Source organism: Mauremys reevesii, linkage group 7 (genome assembly GCF_016161935.1).
Source record: "Mauremys reevesii isolate NIE-2019 linkage group 7, ASM1616193v1, whole genome shotgun sequence".
NCBI lineage: Eukaryota > Metazoa > Chordata > Testudines > Geoemydidae > Mauremys > Mauremys reevesii.
The window spans coordinates 122,724,057-122,739,676 of record NC_052629.1 but is presented as its reverse complement, the minus strand read 5'-3'; the positions used below and the strand labels follow the sequence as shown (position 1 = coordinate 122,739,676).

Sequence of the window (15,620 nt, the reverse complement as noted above, 5' to 3'; positions counted from 1 at the left end):
ACCATGGCTAAGCAGTGCACAAAAACCCATGTCAAAAAGGCATCATCAGATAGCGGCATACAAGGTAAGGGATGCGTGACTTTGAATGGATTTAAAATATGGGCATGGAAATTTATTTTTAAACATCTAAGGGAGCAATGCCTATCTTACTACCAGTTGTGTACTGGTTCTCAAAAAGGAGAACTTTCCATCATAATGAACAGGAATTGGTCAGCACTATATTACAGGCTCAGCAGATAAGCCTCAGTTCATGCTGATACTGCTGCTTTTGATCTCCAAAATACTTTTGCCAGCAAATGCCTACAGTATGATGGGACAAATTTATAATTTATCTCCACGTATACTGCACTGACCACCACAGCATTTAGCTGCAGCACATACACACAAATATCATCATCAATTTATCAGTGTCTATGACAGGCAGCAATACAGAAAAAGGAAGCCTTAGTATAGATACAGTACAGGCCAAAGTTTTGGCTGAGAAGTTGAGCCTGGCAACATGGTCTGGCAGCTAAAGAACTCCGGCTCTAATGTGAGGCCTGGAGGTCCAAGTTCAAGTTTTGAGGATCATCCACAAAGGTGCTTCAGCGGACCTCAACCACAGCAATGGTGCACAAGGAGGGAAGCAGTTTCCAAAGTCGCATTGTCCCCTAAAAAGACTTCAGATAAAGCCAATGCCAATTTTCACATAACAGTGAAGAAACTCTCATTCATCTCCTCTTCCCTCCAGAAAATGAAACAACCCTCACTGGCCCACCACATACATACAGCTGGTGCAGACCACCACTTAATACAAAATGCAAACAGTGCCATATCACTGGCATCTGAAATCTGCACGGACAAAAGAAATCAGACACTGGTTTAGAACACAATTTTGCATCATTTCAATGCCCTAAGGTACTGCATGAGACTCGTATAGCAACTGAGACACCAAAGGTTGTTTCTCTACCACTCTTATATTTTCATAAAAATTACCCTGTAGTCTTCCAATATTTGATTAGTTATTGTTTAAAGGAACAGCTTTAGTTTACACACCTAAATTTCTGCAAATGTTGTAATTATTTTGTTTGTTAAAGATAATAAGTATAATTCAGCCATTTAACCATACTCTACCCAATTTCACGTATGTAAGTACACATGTACAATACAGCTTAAATATGATAGGTGTAACCAAAACAAATGATGTATAGGAACAATACAGAAAATTATAAATTCGCATACCATACCTCAAAATGATGATAGAGATAATCAGAAAGTAAAGGTGAATGAGTTTAAAATGAATGAGAATTGCCAAGGCTATTAAGAAAAAGACATCACGCCTACCTCTTCTCTCCATGGATGCTTTCTATTCTACCTCAGTCTATATTTGTGCTGTCAACAGCACTGGGCCTTCAGCAGCAGAAAGAATAGCTAAAATGAGCCCCTTTTCAGAAAATCTAACACTGTTTATGTTCCAACACAATAGGTACAATCATATACAGTATGTATTTGAAGCCAGTTCAACAGATTTAGCATTTCAAGGTGAAAAGTTCCTAATTCGCATTGCAAAGCTATTTTTATGTAAAGTAGGTCTGACTTGTGCAATGGTATGTCATCAGTGTACCATTAGAGATAAAAGGCACCCCTAAAACTGAACTGTTTTGTTGGAACATCATGCTACATCATAGCAAGAGTGGCAGCAACTGGTACAGTTTAGGGTTGTATAATGGTTTATATTCTAATTCCATGTGAGTTCCTCAGCATTTTTCAAAACTTTAATTTTTAATTTCAGTGAGAAATTTTCCAGGCTTCTAAAGGTGATCAATTATAAAGAAAGTCTGAGAAAAAATAGATCAGCCCTTTTGTTAAGGGGACAGTGAAAAAAATACAATTTGCTGATTATATTTAAAAAGTGTGTTTTTATTTGAACACCCCTACAGCAACAAACAGAAGGGATCAGAAATTTAAGTGGGTCTGGACAACAGCCCTGTTATAAGGGAAGTGCCTTTGATAGTTCTGATGCACATTTAGGCCCTTTGAAAATTACATACATGAGCAATGTGTTTTGTGCAGGGTTTTAGCAAAGCTCTTACTGAAGCTCTTTGTGTTAAGAAAATATCACGGAGACACAGTTAAGAACTCAGGGTATATCTACACTACCCACGGGATCGGCGGGCAGCGATCGATCCATCGGGGGTCGATTTATCGCGTCTAGTCTAGACGCGATAATTCGACCCCTGAGTGCTCTCCTGTCAACTCCTGTACTCCACCGCCGTGAGAGGCGCAGGCAGAGTCGACGGGGGAGCGGCAGCAGTCAACTCACCGCGGTGAAGACACCACGGTAAGTCAATCTAAGTACAATCTAAGTCAATGTTGGGATATCGAAAGTCTTTTTCCTGAGTGTCTGGCTCGAGAGTCTTGCCCACATGCTCGGGGTTCAGCTGATCGCCATATTTGGGGTAGGGAAGGAATTTTCCTCCAGGGTAGATTGGCAGTGGCCCTGGAGGTTTTTCGCCTTCCTCCGCAGCATGGGGCAGGGGTCGCTTGCTGGAGGATTATCTGCTACTTGAAGTCTTTAAATCAGGATTTGGGGACTTCAACATCTGAGTCAATGGAGAGAATTATTTCAGGAGTGGGTGGGTCAGCTTTTGTGGCCTGCATCTTGCGGGAGGTCAGACTAGATGATCATAATGGTCCCTTCTGATCTTAAGTTCTATGATTCTATGATACATCGACTTTAGCTACATTTTTCACTTAGATCAATCCCACCCCCCGTGTAGACCAGGCATCAGTCAGGAAATGCCTCAGTTAAGGCTGCAAACACAACCTTAGTTCTGCCCTCTGGGTAAAACTCCAGCCATCTATGAATGCCAATACTTCCACTGTGTTTCCTGAGCCCCTTAGCTTCCATTGCAGTATAGCCTTCAATACCTTCTCGATGGTTTAGAGTCCCCCCAATAAATCTCACTTCAAGACGATGTTAGGAAAAGGAGGGATCCACCCACCTATCATAAAATTATCAAGGTCAGTCTTATCTCCCCCGGTGTGATGAGGCAGAGACAAGGCTGTGGAGAAAAAACAATTTCACCCATGCCCAGTCTACAACACCTAATCTCTGTGCTGTACCCAGGGAGAACAAGTTGAACTACCTGAGGGCTGAGTATCATGAGTGGTTGGACTCTTCTAGAACAAATACAGTATGTATGTATATCTATCTATCTTTATTTGTATACCAAACCATCAATGTACAGGGCATCTTACAAAGCACATTCAGCAAGTTAAAAGACACTTGCCATCTAAAGTGACTAGACAAAGATACAAAAATTAACTCAGAAGGGTGCGGGAGGAGAGTTCAGAGTCATGAAATCTCCCCCAACACAAAGAGAGAAGATGCACAGCCATTAAGCTGCTTGGAGAGCTGAGCTTTTGCCTACATAGCATAAGTGCATTTAAAAATGACTTCTTTCTTTCATAATTTCTGTGTATTTGCTTTATTTCTGTTTAATTTAATTTTTCTTTCTATTGGAAATGTTCAATCTTGAATAACGTTCACATTTAACTGTTAATATAACACTGCTAAAAAGTAATAATTTTCATTTCTTAGAACACCAGTTCATTGTGTTTTGCATTTTTCTGAGTTAAAATAACTCAGTTAAGTAACTTGGTTTTTTGTAGTTAGCCATAAGTATCTAAATTTAAACCTACTGGACACCATCAAGTCTTACTCTTTTTTATCACTGCTGTCACAGTTCTAATAAATCAGTGCCTTAAAATATTTGACCACTTTTGACATTATTTGACCAGTTAACTGACCAATTATTTTTGGACCAGTCAAATACCCAGCCCTAGATTGTCACTACTATGGGTAACACAGAAGTGAGGGTCACAAATTTGTGCAAAAGTAGTAAGGACAGAAAGGAGAGAGAAGACCATTATACTTACATATGAAAAATACAATACTTTTCTTTCAAATCTTATAAATTTATCTTATAAATAATGAAGTACCCTGATTCTTGTTGTTCAAGCACTGAAATTAAGGTGACATCTCTCCTGAAATTAGTCCTTTTAAAAACCCACCTCTACAGCATTAGAAAGCTTCTGTCTGACAGTCTGTCCATTCTGTCCATTTTAGTCCATTCTGGCCAGAAGAGGGGAGTAAAAGGCCCCTAATCCTAACCAGCCATGAGTGCACAGACAACAAATGAGAATTAAAACAAAAACCAACCAACTAGTATCTTCACAAGACCCGCTAAATCGACCGCCAATGCATCGATTGCCGCAGTGTCGATCCTCTGGTAAGTGTAGACAAGCCCTTAGAGGTTCAATCTACAGTTCCTAGAGTTAGCAAACTCCAAGTGGGGTTACAGCTATGAGAGCCATAAATCTTTTTTTTTATTATTTTAGGACTATTGCTGTTGTTTTTGTCTAATTACTAAAAGTGAGTAAATTAGTCCACATTTCATTTCCTTAACAAAGCCTCTGCTTCTCTAAAGCTTCCCAGGAAAAGTGGCTGAAACAGTAAAAATTACATGGCTTTTTATTTCTACTGCAAAAACATGACAAGCCATTTTTGAAAGCAAGTTCCCATTTAGGATGAGATCTTGTCAAACAAATTTCAGACCAAACATACTGTGAACGAGCTGATATATTAATCCCGCAAAAACAGGCCTTTTTAATGGAAATTCCAGATCATCCTGAATTACTTCAGTACTATTAGCAAAATTCTAACACTGTTATTCCATTAACTATAATTTCATGAAACTACAAGGTTGTCATAGTTAACAGAGTGAGAGCTGTGATCAGAACATAACAGCATCATTAAAACATGAAACAACCAAACAGTATTGGCTTTAGACAGGGGCTTGTATATCTCTATTGATCAGCCATAGCATTCTCTCAACAGGTACTATGGATTATAAATTCAAATCCAACATTAGAGACTGAACTCACAATAAATGTGGCCATAGTACTTAAAATATAATTCCATATAGAAAGGCTGATTAACAAATACTACAGCTGAAAGCCCAGGTAATTCCACAGATATAATCTATATTCTGCTACTGCAAGGCATTCTCATATCATTGGAAACTGTGTGTTACAATATATTTTGCATTTTTAATGACTGTGGAAGTGCCCAGATCAATGGATGGGTGGCTTTTCCTTCAATGTGTAAGAAAAAAACACCGCTACTTCAATAGTAATATGTATTAGTTATTGTTAGCGCATGCTCCTATATCAATATAAATTAAATAATTTGTAATGAAAGCCCATAAATAGGATTTAATTAGAAAAATTAAATAATTGCCATCTGTTTATTTTAAAATGGAATTTGCCATAAGTTTACACACATGACCCTTAAAACAAACAAGGTCTAACTCAGTTCTCAGATATACCATTGTTAGCCAGAAGAAACTCCATTAAAGTAAAGCAGGCAGCCCAATTTACACTAGTGGGAGACAAAAGTATGGCTCACAACCTTTCTCCAATTCTCATCCCTATTCTAATTTTCCCTTGCTTTGCATGCTTCCATCCAATCACTACTTCTCCACACAATCCCATTTATCTCCTGCACCTTCCGTTCACTTTCCCCTTTGTACATGGAAACATCTCCCACATCTTGTCCAAACATCCTGTTTCTTCTCCTCCTTCTTCATCTTGGGTGTGATCAATACAACTACAGTTACATTCTAAGAGCTTCATTCTGCTGTTCAGTTGGTAAAATGTATGCAGGCACCTCTTATTGCTGCAGGTCTGTATCCAGGACCAACAAGGACATATTTTACCTACAAATCTCGGCATTCCTGTAGCTCCACCCCCCAGAAAGAGCTAAATGTCCCCACATTTTGCTCCGCCAGCTCAGAGGGGAGACCTACTCCCCCTATACTTGGCAATGGCTGATTATTTTCAAGAGACAAGCATAATTCCCAGAGGGGTACAGGGATTGCCCCCGATGGCACCTATAGAGGCATCAGCTATTTAAAAGTGGACAGTGATGATTAGATTTAGGTCACAGCCCCCTGGCCCCACTGACCTGGCCAGCATAGCAGGATAGACATGCCTGTGGTTCTTTTTTGTGTGTAAAGGGCTCTGAAAATGTAAAGCAGCAAACAGTACTGAAATTACAAAGTATTTGAACAGGTTGGTCAACCGATTTACGAGCATTACAAGGAGTCAAGATGTAACAGACACACATAGCTGCCGGCTATACAGCAAGGGACAGGGCTCACACGAAGCAAAATACAGTATGGTAGTTGCATTTATTTTGTTTTCTTAACAGAATATCATAAAAAGAATCACAAACCACAAAACTCATAATGGCAGGAAAAGGTGTGTTTAAAACCTTGCTTGCAGAATAACACCAGGTATACTTACACCAAGCAAATATTTAGTGCCTTTGACAATAGTTTTTTAAATGATAGCACATATGGGCCCTTAACTGATACCCTTCTATAGTTCTGCCTAAAATGCACTATGTACACAAGAGCAATCGTGATTGTCTGCAGATTACCACTGAACAGCAGCATAGGAATGTAACCTATTCCTCTGGAATACACTATGGTAATATTACCAAACAATTCAATAACAATTTTCAGGAAGTGGTAATAGTCCATACATAATTAATTTGCTTTAGTCTGTAAGTACATATCTCTGTGTAATACTACATCTAAAATAGCAGTTACTGCAGCTTAAACCAAACAAACTCACATTTTGTTATTCTGTATCAGAGCCAAGGAGTTCTATTTTAGCTCTCCAACTATTATGCTGAGCAGGTTTCATTATGAATGTTTTTTAACTGAGAACTAAACCCCTCTAAACATAATTTAAGCAAGAAGCAAACAAAATTATATAAAATAATATTGCAAAATAGTGTTAACATTATAAATGAAACTAGGCTTCCAAAACTAAGCATTTCTATCCCAAAAAAGTAATAAATAATTTGTCCAAAATGCTCTTCTTTTGCATTATGAAAAGCCTACAGCATGTTTTTCACCATTCATTGCCCACAGTAGGTGTATCTCTGTGATATCATCCTACTCCTTATGCACACCCTAAAATAGAACTTTGCCAATGAATTATATTGCCTAAAAGCACAAGTTGTACACTCTGCACACCATGAATGTCAGACAGAGGAAAAAACAATGGATGCTTTAAAACTGCCTGCCACCCTTTTAACAGAGGGCCATTCTGACTCCTACTCTCGATGGTTTTGCTGTAGTCATTCATTGTGCCAATAGAAATCCCACTGGGAAAATTTAACACACACTCTGGGGTGAAGGCACTGAGCTAGTCTTTATTATGTAAGAAAGTGGCTTCTCACAGACTCTAGGTTTTGTTGTTATTGTTTTTGCTATTTGAAAGTTTGTACATCAGTGCCAGATTCAAGGATGGCAAATGATAGTGCAAATCACATGTCAGAAATGTGAGTATAAATCCCATCCCTGCACTCTCCCCTTCTCCATCACAGCTCCAGTTTTCAGACGTATGTCTATGACTCTACTCCAGCATATGCCTTTAACCCAATTTCCAGTTGTCACTTTGTCCTCCTTTGTTCCCACAATTATCCCCTCTGCCCCTGCCCCTTTCCACAGCAGGCTCCTTACCCTTTGCTAACAAACCTGCCCTCAAAAACTCTCTTCCATGATCCTACCAGCTTGGCTAATGAAAGACCTATCTTCCCTCCTTCCCTTTGTCTCCAAACTTCTTAAATCTGTAACTCTTTTCTCTCTCTTTATTCAGGTTCTTATACTGGCTCCCATCTCTGAAATGTCAGATCACTTCCCAAGAGTGCAAACAGCAAAAGTGATATCAATCCCTTTCATTTTTCGCTGCCACCAGAAGGGAAGGGGCTGTGGTGGAAGGGAGGTGGTGGAATCTTCTTCCTTAGGAAGTTTTAAACTCAGGCTTGACAAAGCCCTGGCTGGGATGATTTAGTTGGGGATTGGTCCTGCTTTGAGCAGGGGGTTGGACTAGATGACCTCCTGAGGTCCCTTCCGACCCTGACATTCTATGATTCTATGGTTCTATGTTGTGGAGAAAGTTATTACCAACAGAAAGCAGAAGAGTGCCTGCACTTGCTGAAGTTGAGTTAAATTTGTCTATGTAATATGTTTCTTGACAAAAATCCTTCTCAGGCCTTAGAAAACCAAATCCTGTTGAAGGGATGTGACCCAAGACAAGAATGAGTATTTAGACCCTTATTTTAGTTAGTTTCAGTTTATTGACTGTACTTTCGGAGAATGAGAAGGCTGATAAAGCATCCAGTAAAGCCTATCATCTCATTTTGTAGCTGTTCTGTTGTCAATCTTTACTCCTTTTTAGTCTAATTTATCGTGTAGCCCAGTGATTAAAGTGGAAGGAAATAGCAGGGGGAGCCTCACAGAATTAACTAGAGAGAAGGATGATCATTGCTTACCCAAACCCAGGAGAAAAGAAGTGGAGCTAACCTCTCTTGTTAGCACAGGCTGGGGACATGTGCAACTGCCCAATTCCCTTTATTTTAACGCCAGTGTAGCACTGTGGTAAAGGAAACAAATTTTTGTACAGCTCATTCTAAACAATTTTCTGACATACTCAGGACTTGAAGCTTAAGATTTTATTTTCTAAACAAGTACTTTCCACACTTTCCACGTATTTTCCTTTGGATCAAAACTTCAACAGTCAGCCCCACCCTGAGCAGAGAGGGCAGGATTGAGGCACATGAAAGATTACCAGAGCAGAGATGTAGGCAGGCACTGCAGTATATACAGAGGAGCCTTAAATGCAAGGACAAGAAGTTTGACCTTGTTGCATAAAGCAATAAACCAGTAAAGCAGAACCAGTGAAGTGATTTAAAGGAGGAGGACGCTACATGATCAAAGCAACAGTAAAGAGAGATGACTTTGCCAGCAGCATTTTGACGGTCTGGATTGAAGGTCAAAGATACTTACTGTAACCTTAAAATAATGCTCAATAATTGTCAACATTATACTCAAGGTTCTGTGTACAAGTAGACATATGTTCTCAGCCAACAGTAAAACTTAAAATGAAAAATTGAACCATCTTACAATTTAAATATGCTTGTAATATTTCCCAGTGCTGTAGTCATGTTTGATATCACTTGAAAGGGCTTACTGAACTGAGAAGAGGGACACAAATTCAAAATGACAGAACAAAGTACTGTGCATGGCTCAGTTATGAATGTTTACACTTTTCAAAAAAGTCATCTTAGTTTGTAAACCGCAGACAGACAATCTAACCAATGGGAGAACATACAAAAGATCTGAATTGTGAAGAGTTTGTCTTCTTCTATTATTTATCTTTCATCAGTTTGTTTGGTTTTTGTTGTATCTCACTAAGGCTGTTTTTCTCCCTCTTTTCCATCTCTCTTTAATCAGCTAACAAGAAAGTGCCCTACATGTAAATCTGAGTTCAACTATTTCCTTCAAAACACTTACCAAGGTGAACAGTGGGACACTCGTCCCTTAACAGCAGGAGGGCCATGAAGCTCCCCTCTTCCATCTGTCGGGGTAACTTTCTCAGAGGTGAGTGCATGGATCGTGTGACTGAGAGCTTGTCTATATGAAGCTGGTGCACAGCAAGCTGGGGTACAAACCTACCTCGCACTAGCTTGTTATGCACTGTCCTACTGCTGCACACTAGAAATTCCCTAGTGAGCTTTGATCTACTTCCTTTTCAAAGTGGGGAGGTCAACGCGCACTAAGGAACTTTTAGTGTGCACCAGCAGGGGCCACACGGACATATAGCATGTGGGAGGCTAGTGAGAGGTAGACTTACACCCCAACTTGCCCTGCATTAACTGTTTGTATAGACAAGCCCTGAATGAATGCGGAGGGGGTGAATGGGACTGACACGTGGCGTGCCTTGGGTGGCATGTTCACACATCTGCATTCCCACATCACACCTGCCTGCATCTGTGCTGGAATGTCATATATCCTGGTGAGGGGGGAGGAGAGGAAAATGGGGCACCAGGCAAGGCTCAATGTTTCATGTGGATTTCTTCCTCCAGGCAATGGAGGCTGCTGTAGAGTCGCAGTCTCTCTGACTCCTCCCATCCCCTGCTGCCCTACCAAGAGGAAAGACAGAAAGTAGCATGAGCCCTGCTGCCATGATAAAGGACCAGAGCTGGGGGAGTGAAATGGTAGGGATGGGGGAGCCCAGCAGAGAAGAAGGGAATTAGTGTGTGAAAGGGGAGTGGGAACCACAACTGGGAAAGAAAGGAATTGGGGAGGAGGCATAAATCACAGTTTCTCCATTAAGGACGAAGAACCCTTGCTTCACTCACACCTCTTGCAAGGGGGCATTGTACAAGGAGCTTTTCAAAACTTGGCACCTGAGGATGAGTGGAGAGTTGGCTGAAGTGAGTGATCAATGAATGGATGGGAGCAGTGAGATTCCGGGGGGAGTAGAAGGGTTATGGGAGGGGATGTGAATGTGTTTATGGGGTGAGTGCACATATGAGCAAGCGAGATGATTTTAGAGGTCCTGAAGGAGAGACTGAAATAAGAAAGAAGACGGAGAGCTTCAAAGAGAACATGAGGAGATGAGGGAGGAGGGCAGAAAAAATGCTGTGCCAGAACAAAGAAGGTGGATAGAGAAGGGAACAACAGACAGACGCAAGACTTGAGGAACTGAACTGTTTTGAAGTGGGAAGTTTTTCATGCTGGCTCACTCTGTAGTGTATTTGATGGGTTGGCTTTTCTTTAGAAGATTTTAATTTTTTTGTATGCAGCCCTTACTCTAAGGTACTGAGCTATCTCACAATAAGCTCCTTATAAATAGATTAAATAATAAATTATTCCCTGTACATAAGCACATTCCTATATCGATTCCTTTCTCTCTGGTAAACTAATTACGCAGACATCAGGGCAAAGACTGAAAGTATACTAACTTCTGATTATGCCCCTGTATCCAAATGTTTGACCTGGACCTTAGTCATTATCAGTGGAAACGTCAGAGTGTAAACTTGGTTACATAGAGAATCTTTGTTTACTTTGTAAACTATTAAAAGAGAAGTGATTTATCTTCTCAGGCTATTCCTATCTCAGACCGTAACCGCATTTGGAAAGATTTCTGAAGCAATCCTGTGTGGGGATTTACTCTTAAATATTCCTGAAAATTATCATTGGTATTATTACTAATTTCCCATAGTGCCCAAAGTGTGATAAGTAATTTCCAAATAGAAAAGCAAGCACAATCCCTTCCCTAGAAAGTCACAGTCTAAAGACACACGAAAGCAATTAATATGACCTTACCTGCTAAAAGGTGTAACCCAACCTGACACCTCTTACACAGCTAGTGAAGTCACTTGAGGCCAAGCATAACCTGGAAAATAGGGAGGTGATTAGACTTCCAGGAGACTTTCATTATGCAAACTTAATTCAAGCTCTATAACACAACTTAAAAAAAACCTGCATGAAATCAATAACTTTTGTCTGGAGACCACAAACTTGCTGCTATATCTTATACATACAGGTACTAAAATTGATTCCGTAATATGAGAGGTTCAATCCTTTGGGTGAAATCCTAGACCCGCTGAATTCAACGAGAGTTTTGCCCTTTACTCCAGAAGAGCCAGGCTTTCACACATCATATTATAAAATGGACTTAAGAATCGGGACTATCTTCACTAAAGGCTAGATCCACAGAAGGCCTTAGGCACTTAACATGGCAGGTAGGCACCTACATCCAACATTTAGGTGCCACTGAGATCCTCCAAGCCGCTGTTCAGCTACCACATAACTTTACAGACACCTAAAATCCCTTGATGCCTAAATCACAATGGTTACACTTCCCTATGAGCCTGTTTCAGCCTCTGGGCATGTGCACAGCTGCCTCATCTAGATGCCTGGGCAATTATCTCATGCCCAAGCCCCAGCAAGACGTTAAAGTAGGTGTTTTCCTACCAATCTTGCCTGAGCCAGTAGGCATTCTCTGAGCATACCTACACCTACACTCGCCCGACACAGCCAGGAGGGGACAGAGGCAGAGAGAAGAGGAAGCAGCAGCAACCGCCCACCTTATCATCATTGAGAGTTCATCAACATGCACTAGTGTGCAGCAGCAGGTCCACACAGACAGTTAGTATGCAGGAGGTTAGCACACTGCACATTAGGGCACCCAGATCACCACACTAAAATATCGGGACACATTGGGGTGCCATCAGCCCCGCCCACAGTCCACCGCTGCTCCTCCCAGGCTCCGCCCCCACTATGCCTCAGGTCCCGCCCCCTCCCTGCTCGTCTCGGTTGCTTATATGTGCACTCACACCATAAACACATTCACATCTGCCCCTGTAACCTGGGGAGGGGGTGGGGGTAGCTGAACACTTGTCTCCCACATCTCAGGTGAGTGCTCTAACCACTGGCCTAAAGATTAAAAGAATGCCTCTTCTCTGCCCCCAGCCATTTCTTGCAAAAAAAAAAACAGTTTAGGCACCTAAGTCCAGGAGAGGGTTCACAGCTGAGACTCTCAAGCAGAGTTAAGTGCCTGACTCCCTGAGAGGAGCAAGGCTTAGGCCATGCCCTTCTGCTCAGTATTTCCTACTCACTACCTTAGACAGCTCCTTGATCAGCTCACTGCCTTTTGAGGACCCCATTCTTAGGCCTTGTCTACACTACCACGGTAAATGGACCTAAGTTATTCACATAGCTGGAGTCAACATAGCTTAGGTCAACTTACCGTGGTGTCTATACTGTGCTGTGTCAACGGGAGACACTCTCCCATCGACTTACCTTAATCCGCTCCTTCCGGTGAAGTACTGGAGTCGATCAGAGAGCGCTCTGAGGTCGATTAAACAGGGCTTCAGTAGACCCGCTAAATCAACCCCCGCTGCATCGATCACAGCAGTGTGGATCCCAGGCAAGTGTAGACATGGCCTTAGTTGCCTAACTCTTTCACGCACTGTATAGGGAGCCTGGGCACCTAACTTGGGGCTGTGAATTCCACTGGATGGCAAGGCACCTAAAAGTAAGGCACTATAACGGTCAGCATGGCAACACCTCAGTGCCTTTGTGGATTTAGTCCCAACTGTTACTACACTATTCTAATATTAGAACATTGTAATATCTCAGAATGTTAGCTAAGTCGGTTCCGGTTTTGAAAAATCTGACAGCTTTACTTAGATATTCCATTATTAGATGCCTCATCTGAATAACTGGCTGCACTTAGGTTGTGCATACAGACTATGTGAATATTTAACTACTGCTACTTCTTTTTTATTAATCTTTTATTTAAAAGTGGGAAGACTATTTTACCAAACTTTTCATAACCAAGGTTACAGAAGGAAATACAGTAATTGAGAACATTTCTAACCACATCTGAAAGAAGCATGGGATGCAGAAATTAAACAAAATATTCTATGTTGTGCCAGAGATGGAGAGAATATTGTAGATTATAGAAAAGCAACTGGTCCCCATACTTTCAAGGCATCTGTCCAATTTCATTACTATAGCAAATGCCAAATAATAGCGATACCTTCAAGAAATCCCATCTTTGTAATGTGTAGATATGCTTTGGGCATTAAGGAAGAGCTGTGTAATAGTCATTCAATGCCGTAAAAAAATTATCTATCTAAATCAAATCCCATTACACAAATTCTCCTTCTTCCTTTGTTTCTTCCTTTTTTTGTTACTAGGCAGCTAAGGGAGCTAGCTAGCTCATTCACTCGAGGTAGAGAAAGAACTGATGAGATGTGGGGTCCTTAAGATTCTCATTGGAAATCTTTGTCTCCCAGCAGGTGCAGAATGGCATAAGCTCCTCCTGCCAACTGTCTGGATTGCCGTACGTGAAACACATAGAACTACTATTTTCAGCCTTTTAAAGAAAAAAGAGGGGATAAAATTTGGTCTTCTCAGCAGTGTTTTGGTAAAGGTTGTTTTGTTTTGTTTTTTCTTTTAAAGCCACCTTCCAAAAAAAAAATCACAAAATATCAATAACAGAAAATAACTAGTATAAATCCATCAAAGGAAAAATAAAGTAAGCGATAGAAGGAGGAAAAGGGCAGTCGCAGTGGTACAGTCACATTTTAAGAATTTGAAAACTAACATCTTAAAATGTTTTGTGTCTGTTTATTTAAATAAGAATTAGATTTTATAAAACAGAGCTAGCAAATGATTAATTCAGAGGGTTTTTTTAATCGGTATTATGTTAATTAGCTCACTCATGGTAGGGGCTTTCCAAATGCCAGGAGAGATGGAGTTTTCCTTACAAAAAGTAAAGACTGTTCAATTGGTCAAGCTTTAAAAATCAGCTATAGTTCAGCTGTAGTGAAAGATATAAGGATTTTTATCATGTGAACAATAAACAGTATATTCCTTTTGGTTTTAAATAGCAGATTTGATCCACAGTTGTGCTCTCCCTACATTCAGAGAACCAGGGGCGGCTCCAGGCCCCAGCATGCCAAGCGCATGCTTGGGGCGGCATGCCACAGGGGGCACTCTGCCAGTCGCCGGGAGGGTGGCAGGCGGCTCCAGTGGATCTCCCACAGGCGTGCCTGCGGAGGGACCGCTAGTCCCGTGGCTTCGGTGGATCATCCGCAGGCACGTCTGCGGGAGGTCCACCGGAGCCGCTGGACCGGCAACCGGCAGAGCGCCCCCCGCGGCATGCCGCCGTGCTTGGGGCAGCGAAATGGCTAGAGCTGCCCCTGCAGAGAACTGCTGCTAGGTCAATAGGAGAGCCACACATGTATGGACAGAAAGATAATAAAGATCAGCAATTTCAGGCTAAGAGCCTCAGAAACAATTTAGGGGCAAGCAGATTTACTGGCCACTTGTGACAAAAGCTGAGAGCAACATAGTAAATAATCATAATTCCTTTTACTGAAAAATACAGACATGGCAAAGGGGCAAATTGTGACTGTCTCTATGCAGGTGCATCACCACAGCATAGGCACTCACATGGCTATGCCCTATGAGAGCAGGGTGTCCTTAGCCTTGCCCCTCCACCACTGCCCTGCACACTGTATGTCTGCTCCAGTTGGGAAACACAGACTGCCCCTCTGGGGAAGGTGCGGGAAAGAGCCACTGAGCAAGTGGAGGTAAGGCTGACCTATGCAGGAAAAATGCTTCCTTCCACCGTGACTCAGGCAGTGCAGTTCCACGCTGTTCCCATCATGGATCTCATCCTTAATTTGAAGTTTATTAGAAAAAAATTATAATTCAGATGAATGAAATTAAAGCGGTTCCACAATTTTTAAGAGAAGCTTTTAAGTTCAATGATTTGCCAGGAAAAAACTGTAATGGTGCCAGAGGAAGTATTATATTCTATTATTATATGAACAATAAATCATTTAAAAAAATTATCTTAAATGGAAATATAGCACCAGGTTTGAAGAAACTACACAAGACTTTCTTCAGAATGAACATTTCACTTAATAGTCAACAGCTCCTCCAGTTTGTGTAGGCCATCAGTAAAAGCAATCTACATATAGCAAGATGAAAGTTTTCCTCTCAATAGGAAGAGTGTGTCTATCAATTATCTTTAGTATGCAAAATATAATAACTGAGTTCAGGAATGGACTACTTTTACTTTTGTCCTGAATTCTAACTGGATTCTCATGCTAAACTCCATGGGCTGCTCTTTAACAGGTTTAACTAATTTACTAGTTGCCTCAATTTTGAATTTTATCTTAACAGAGTATTTAA

At 41.1% G+C, this 15,620-nt stretch overlaps 1 protein-coding gene across 28 annotated transcripts in view; it reads right to left on the bottom strand.

Annotated features, from left to right (window-relative positions):
• FHIT (fragile histidine triad diadenosine triphosphatase) overlaps positions 1-15,620 on the bottom strand; it is a 997,853-nt gene that overhangs the window by 839,652 nt on the left and 142,581 nt on the right. For 18 of the 28 annotated variants that reach the window (XM_039481723.1, XM_039481722.1, XM_039481724.1 and 15 more), the window contains one exon: positions 11,232-11,301. The exons of 3 other annotated variants lie outside the window; for them this stretch is intronic. The gene's annotated coding sequence lies outside the window, so the exon portion shown is untranslated. Of the gene's footprint in view, positions 1-8,392; positions 8,494-11,231; positions 11,302-15,620 lie in introns of all 28 variants that reach the window. 7 more of the 28 variants (XM_039481728.1, XM_039481727.1, XM_039481713.1 and 4 more) reach the window with 2 other exon arrangements.